Consider the following 8,736-nt stretch of genomic DNA (forward strand, 5'->3'; position numbering starts at 1 on the left):
GGGATTGCAGCCATAACAGATTAACTTCCTGACTGATGTCTTGAGATGTTGCTTCAATATATCCACATTATTTTCCAACCTCATGAAGTCATCTATTTTGTGAAGTACACCAGTCCCTCCTGCAGCAAAATCACCCCCACAACATGATGCTGTCACCCCGTGCTTCACGGTTGGGATGGTGTTCTTCGGCTTGCAAGCCTCCCCATTTTCTCCTCCAAAAATAACGATGGTCATTATGCCCAACAGTTCTATTTTTTTTTCATCAGACCAGAGGACATTTCTCCAAAAAAGTATGATCTTTGTCTCCATGTGCAGTTGCAAACCGTAGTCTGGCTTTTTTATGGCAGTTTTGGTGCAGTGGCTTCTTCCTTGCTGAGTGGCCTTTCAGGTTATGTCGATATAGGACTCGTTTTACTGTAGATATACATACTTTTGTACCTGTTTTCTCCAGTATCTTCACAAGGTCCTTTGCAGTTGTTCTGGGATTGATTTGCACTTTTCGCACCAAAGTACGTTCATCTCTAGTAGACAGAAAGTGTCTCCTTCCTGAGCCGTATGACGGCTGCGTGGTCCCATGGTGTTTATACTTGCGTATTATTGTTTGTACAGATGAATGTGGTACCTTCAGGCATTTGAATATTGCTCCCAAGGATGAACCAGACTTGTGGATGTCTACAATTTTTTTCTGAGGTCTTGGCTGATTTATTTAGATTTTTCCATGATGTCAAGCAAAGAGGCACTGAGATTGAAGGTAGGCCTTGAAATACATCCACAGGTACACCTCCAATTGACAACAATTATGTCAATTAGCCTATCAGAAGCTTCTAATATCATGAGATAATTTTCTGGAATTTTCCAAACTGTTTAAAGGCACAGTCAACTTAGTGTATGTAAACTTGTGAATTATATGTAAGTGAAATAATCTGTCTGTAAACAATTGTTGGAAAAATTACTTGTGTCATGCACAAAGTAGATGTCCTAACGGAATTGCCAAAACTATAGTTTGTTAACAAGAAATTTGTGGTGATTGAAAAACAAGCTTTATGGCGCGGGGAATTCAAAAATATTCTTTAGAAATATTTAACTTTCACACATTAACAAGTCCAATACAGCAAATGAAAGATAAACATCTTGTTAATCTACCCATCATGTCCAATTTTTAAAATGTTTTACAGCGAAAACACAAAATATATTTATGTTACACCACCAAATAAAATAAAAAACACGCCCATTTTTCCCAGTCAAAGATAGTCACAAAGCAGAATTAGAGATAAAATGAATCACTAACCTTTTGATAATCTTCATCAGATGACACTCATATGATATGTTTTGTTCGATAATAGGCATATTTATATCCACAAATCTCGGTTTACATTGACGCCATGTTCGGAAATGCCTCCAAAATATCCGGAGGAATGACAGAAAGCTACGCCAGATAACAGAAATACTCATCATAAATTTTGACAAAAGACACATGTTCTACATATAATTAAAGATACACTGGTTCTTAATTCAACCGACATCAGACATCATTCAACAGATTTTTTTTAAAACGTTACGAAAAAAGCCTACCAATGCAATAATCTGAGACGGCACTCAGACGTAAATATATTTCTCTGCCATGTTGGAGTCAACAGAAATACGAAATTACATTATAAATATTCCCTTACCTCATCAGAGTGCAGTGCAAGGAGTCCTAGTTCCACAATAAATCATTGTTTTGTTCCATAATGTCCAATACTAGTGTCCAATTAGCTGCATTTGCTAGCACTTTCAGCTCACGTGCCCAAAAGCTGACGCTGGTCCAGGAGAACTTGGACGAAAACTTCAAAAAGATATACTCCAGGTCGAATAAACTGGTCAAACTAAGTGGAGAATCAATCTTCAGGATTTTATTTTCATATATATCCAATAACATTCCAACTGGAGCATACGTTTTCATCTGCAGCCAAATGGAACGATGGTGACATCCACAGACAAATGCGCCACAGGGAAATTGCATTCTGTCAGGACAGTGACTCATTCCCCTCCCATTCGGTCAAAGTTCACACCAGAGGCTCCATTCCACATTCTACTGAATGAGGACATCTAGTGGAAGGCGTAGGAAGTGCTAATAGATCCATATGTTATTTGGAAGGGAAGAGGCGATAAAATTAGACACGCATTCAGAATTTCACTTCCTATTTGGAAGATTACCTGCCCTATGAGTTCTGTTATACTCACAGACATAATTCAAACAGTTTTAGAAACTTCAGAGTGTTTTCTATCCAATAGTAAAAATAATATGCATATATTAGCAATCTAGGACAGAGTAGGATGCAGTTCACCATGGGCACGCAATTCATCCAAAGGGGAAATACTGCCCCCTATCCTTAACAAGTTTTAACATGCACCAGGCAACTTCTTAGGGATAGGGGGCAGGAATTTTCACGTCCGGATGAATAGCGTGCTAGCTAATTAATGTCTGACTACAACAATTTGGGCTCCCGAGTGGCGCAGCGTCAAACACCCTGGTTCGAATCCAGGCTGTATCACAACCGGCCATGATTGGGAGTACCATAGGGCAGCACACAATTGGTCCGGGTTTGGCGGGTGTAGTCCATCATTGTAAATAAGAATTTGTTCTTAATTGACTTGCCTAGTTAAATAAAGGTTACATTTAACTTCTTCGGGGTAGGGGGCAGTATTCGGAAGTTTGGATGACTGAGGTGCCCAAAGTAAACTGCCTGTTGCTCAGGCCCAGAAGCGGGGATATGCATATAATTGGTAGATATGGATAGAAAACACTCTAAAGTTTCTAAACCTGTTAAAATAATGTTTGTAAGTATATAAGGATTTGGCAGGCAAAACTCAGAGGACAAACCATCCAGGGAATTTTGTTTTTGAGGTCATAGTATTTCCCATTTTTTTTCTATGGAAAGCCCTATTTAATAAGAACCTGGTTGCAGTTCCTATGGCTTCAACTAGATGTCAACAGTCTTTAGAAATTGGCTGATGTTTTTCTTTTGAGAAATGAAGAAGTACGGATGTTCTTTGTTTGTGTCACTCCAGATGGGTTCTACTGTTTGGTGCGTGTGAACTCGAACGTGCATCACGTTGTTTTTATCCGGTATTGAACACAGTATATCCCGTCTTAAATTTTATTGATTATTTAGGATACCTTAGGTTGGATTAGGAACCTTGTTTGAAATGTTTGGGCCAAGTTTACAGGTAACTTATTAGGTACTTTGTAGTCATGTTGGGGGAGTTGGAATCGGTGTATTTCTGAATTAAACGCACCAAAAAATTGACATTTTGGGGATATAAAGGACATTATCGAACAAAAGGACCATTTGTGATGTTTCTGGGACATTTTGGAGTGCCAATAGAAGATCTTCAAAGGTAAGGCATTTATTATATCGATATTTCTGACTTTTGTGTCGCCACCTGCTTGGTTGAAAATTATTTTCATGTGTTTGTATGCGGGGTGCTGTCCTCAGATAATTGCATGGTCTGCTTTTGCCATAAAGCCTTTTTGAAATCTGACACTGCGGCTGGATTAACTTCTTCAGGTATAGGGGGCAGCATTTTCACTTTTGGATAAATAGCGTGCCCAATTTCAACATCCTGCTACTCATGCCAAGAATATAAGATATGCATATTATTACTATATTTGGATAGAAAACACTCTGAAGTTTCTAAAACTGTTTGAATTATGTCTGTGAGTATAACAGAACGTATGTAGCAGGCAAAACCCCGAGAACTAACCGTTCAGATTTTTATTTTGAGGTCTCTGTCTGTTCACTGAGTTCTCATTGGGAAACGATATTTCTTAGGAAATTGTTTACAGTTCCTACTGCTTCCACTGGATGTCACCAGTCTTTGGAATTTGGTTGAGGTTATTAATTTGTGCAATGAAGAAGTACGGCCATCTAGGAACTGCGTAACACTGTTGAGAGTTGCGCAAGACTTGAACAGTAGCTTGGTTTGTTGTCTTCCTGTATTGAACACAGATAGACCCGTCTTCAATTTGATCGATTATTAACATTTAAAAATACCTAAAGTTGTATTACAAATGTAGTTTCAAATGTTTTGGCAAAGTTTACAGGCAACTTTTGAAATATTTTATAGTGACTTTGCGCAAGTTGGAAGCTGTTTTTTCTGGATCAAACGCGCCACATAAATAGACATTTTGGATATATATGGACGGAATTAATCGAACAAAATGACCAATTGTGATGTTTATGGGACATATTGGAGTGCCAACAAAAGAAGCTCGTCAAAGGTAAGGCATGTTTTATATTATATTTCTGTGTTTTGTGTAGAGCCTGCAGGGTTGAAATATGCTACACTCTTTGTTTACTGTTGTGCTATCATCAGATAATAGCTTCTTATGCTTTCGCAAAATATACTTTTAAAAATCTGACATGTTGGCTGGATTCACAACGAGTGTAGCTTTAATTTAGTATCTTACATGTGTGGTTTAATGAAAGTTAGATTTTTATATCATTGTATTGGAATTTGCCACCCTGCATTTTCCCTGGCTATTGGCCAAGTGGGACGCAAGCGTCCCCTATACCATAAGAAGTTATTAACAAGAAGTTAAGCTTTATTTTGATCTATTACAATTATATTACACTTATATTTTCGGTTATCTTGAATATTGATATTTCTGTAGTTTGAAATTGGCTCTCTGCAATTTCACTGGATGTTGTCAAATCGATCCCGCTAACAAGATTGGCGTGGGACGGGATCACTAACAGGTTTTAAGACACTAACAGCTTACAGACGGTAGGCAATTAAGGTCACAGTTATGAAAACTTAGGAAACTAAAGAGGCCTTTCTACTGACTCTGAAAAACACCAAAAGAAAGATGCCCAGGGTCCCTGCTCATCTGCGTGAACGTGCCTTAGGCATGCTGCAAGGAGGCATGAGGACTGCAGATGTGGACAGGGCAATAAATTCCAATGCCCGTACTGTGGGACACCTAAGACAGCGCGTACAGGGAGACAGGACGGACAGCTGATCATCCTCGTAGTGGTAGACCATGTGTAACAACACCTCCACAGGATTGGTACATCCGAACAACACACCGGTGGGACAGGTACAGGATGGCAACAACAACTGCCCGAGTTACACCAGGAATGCACAATCCCTCCATCAGTGCTCAGACTGTCCGCAATAGGCTGAGGGAGGTTGGACTGAGGGCTTGTTGGCCTGTTGTAAGGCAGGTCCTCACCAGACATCACCGGCAACAACGTTGCCTAGGGGCACAAACCCATGTCTGGTTGCTGGACCAGAGGACTGGCAAGAAGTGCTCTTCACTGACGAGTTTCGGTTTTATCTCCGAGGGGTGATGGTCGGATTTGCATTTATTTTCGAAGGAATGAGCATTACACCAAGGCCTGTACTCTGGAGCGGGATCAATTTGGAGGTGGAGGGTCCATCATGTTCTGGGGCGGTGTGTCACAGCATCATCGGACTGAGCTTGTTGTCATTGCAGGCAATCTCCATGCTGTGCGTTACAGAATGACAATGCCACCAGCCATACTGCTCATTCTGTGAGTGATTTCCTGCAAGATAGGAATGTCAGTGTTCTGCCATGGCCAGCGAAGAGCCCGGATCTCAATCCCATTGAGCACGTCTGGGACCTGTTGGATCGGAGAGTGAGGTCTTGGGCCATTCCCAATGTCTGGGAACTTGCAGGTGCCTTGGTGGAAGAGTGGGGTAACATCTCACAGCAATAACTTGCAAATCTGGTGCAGTCCATGAGGAGGAGATGTACAACAGTACTTAATGCAGCTGGTGGCCACACCAGATACTGACTGTTACTTTTGATTTTGACACCCCCTTTGTTCAGGGACACATTATTCAATTTCTGTTAGTCACATGTCTGTGGACATGTTGTTCAGTTTGCCTCAGTTGTTGAATCTTGTTATGTTCATACAAAGATTTACACATGTTAAGTTTGCTGAAAATAAACGCAGTTGACAGTGAGAGGACATTTCTTTTTTTGCTGAGTTTATGATCAATTTTATTATTATACCTTTATTTTAACAGGGCCACAGACTGAGACCAAGGTCTCTTTTACAGCTGGGCCCTGCTTACATATGTTTACACATACAGTTTAGGTACAATGATTAAAAAACTAAACAAGACAAACAAAACGATCACAGATAACACAATAAAATACAGCAACGCAGGTGAGCAGAGAATAGGTGACCAGGCGACTTTATTAGTCAAGAGCAACAAACAGACGGGCGCAGACAGCTACAACTCAAGCCAACCGGCAAAAGTGACAAGCGCAAAATACCGTCAATAATAATACAATATTCACCAAATATTCCGATACAACAAACACAAAACAAAACAATTCCACACAAATTTTGGTATGCTGCATGATGGAATACTAAGAAATATTCAGTTTAAAGTTGATGCACTGAAAGCACCTGCAGACATAAGCCAACTACCTGCTAAAATCTTATCATGATTTTCTCATTTCAATGCACAAGAATGCATTGTTGGTCCAGCACATGAAAACACATGCATTCATGATGTCATGGTTCGTGTAAATTGGTTCCAGAAACATCCAAATCAATATAATTTCAAGCCACCTGTTGAGGTTTGGGGCAAGGCATTAGAATCTGTATCAGAGGCACAGTTTATTCCATTTCAGAAAATCCTGAAGTGCTGCGCATATTGCCCGTATAAAATGCAGTTTGCCAGGACTAAAGAGACAGTAACAGTTGCACTTTCAAGCAGGGCTGCTTTTTAGATATTAGCCTACTAGGTGGTGAAATCAAGGAGCCTAGCATTGTGAAATTGAGAGCTCAGTGATTAAGAGCAACAGTAGGACAATAGGGCACTCTGTTAGTGTTGACCATGTGACAATAGAGTGGGCCTCACAAACGCACACATCTGTTTTTGTATCATTATGATGGCTATAATGGCTGGTGTTCATAGGGACCTGTCATTACACACACAAACACACTGAATCCCTCCTCGCACACATTGAACCCTTTACTGGCGCCGACAACACAAACACTACCATGTGATCCAATAACAGGTCAGGGGTCAGCAGAAAGCTCCATCCCACCACAATATTGGCTGCAGCGACCACTCTTCTCCATGTGACGCCTCTCCCCCATTTGACCTACGTGTTGTGTGTAGGTACTGACATGTATTTGTCACTGATGCACACACATACACACTTCATTTGAATGTTTTTAAATGTATGTAAATTATAAAGTATTTTATAAAGACTAGCTGTCGCCATTGACATCAGCTAATGGGGATCCTAATAAATCACCTCCCCCATTCTCCCTCTCACTCCCTCATTCATTCATCCTCCACTCCTTCTCTCAGCTGTCATTCCTCTCTCCATCTCTCAATAAATGCAAATGTACACTGTTCACTTTTTGTATGTCCCTCTCACAAATGTATCTGTCAGTAATTCTCAAATAGTCTATATCCACGATCCTACCCAGCTCTATATGTAAAACAATCACCACATCTAATGCACTTACATCAGTGGACCTAAACACTGAGTGTACAGAACATTAGGAACACCTGCTATTTCCATGACAGGACTGACCAGGTGAAAACTATGATTGATGATCCCTTATTGATGTCACTTTTTCAATCCACTTCAATCAGTGTAGATGAAGGGGGGGAGGCAGGTTAAACAAGTATTTTTAAGCCTTGAGACAATTGAGACATGGATTGTGTATGTGTGCCATTCAGAGGGTGAATGGGCACAACAAAAATATTGAAGTGCCTTTGAACAGGGTGTGGTGCCAGGCATACTGTTTTGAATGTATCAAGAACTGCAACACTGCTGGAGTTTTCACACTCAACAGTTTCCTGTGTGTATCAAGAATGGTCCATCCAGCCAACTTGACACAACTGTGGGAAGCATTGGTGTCACACCCTGACCATAGTTTGCTTTGTATGTTCTATGTTTTGTTTGGTCAGGGTGTGATCTAAGTGGGCATTCTATGTTGGATGTCTTGTTTGTCTGTTTCTGTGTTTGGGCCTGATATGGTTCTCAATCAGAGGCAGGGGTTAGTCATTGCCTCTGATTGGGAGCTATATTTAGGTAGCCTGTTTTGTGTTGGGTTTTGTGGGTGATTGTTCCTGTCTTTGTGTTTGTTGCACCAGATAGGGCTGTTTTTGGTTTTCATGGTTCTTGTTGTGTATATTGTTCTATTTTCATCTTTATTAAAGATGTATAAAAATAACCACGGTGCGTTTTGGTCCGCCTCTCTTTCACCGGAAGAAAACCTTGACAATTGGAGTTTGTTTTATTTAACCAGGTAACACACGCCAAGATGGCGTAGCAGACGTCTTTGTCCTGTCGTGTCCCTTGTATATATCTTTTTACATCTTTTCCTAAAACTCAACTTCTAAATACTCTCCTGCAACCCGCCTCACCCAATGTGGCGTGGATCTGTTTTTTTTCTAAAGTATTTCTATTTACTTTGGATCTGGAATCCCTCATCTGAAGCTAGCCAGCTAACTAGCTACCAGCTGTCATGACGTTGTATCATGACGCTCATCGAATGATTAAAAGTTTCTAATTGCATGATTAACTGAATCAAGCAATTATTAACTCATTAACCTGGGACACCATGGGAAAATACGTTTTTATTGAGTTTCTATTTCCCAAATTAACATCAAAGAATATCAGAATATTTGTCACGGCTGGCTGAAGGACTGGGCCAAGGTGCAGCATGGTAAACATACATTTTCTTTTCA

Source organism: Oncorhynchus tshawytscha, linkage group LG06 (genome assembly GCF_018296145.1).
Source record: "Oncorhynchus tshawytscha isolate Ot180627B linkage group LG06, Otsh_v2.0, whole genome shotgun sequence".
Taxonomy (NCBI): Eukaryota; Metazoa; Chordata; class Actinopteri; order Salmoniformes; family Salmonidae; genus Oncorhynchus; species Oncorhynchus tshawytscha.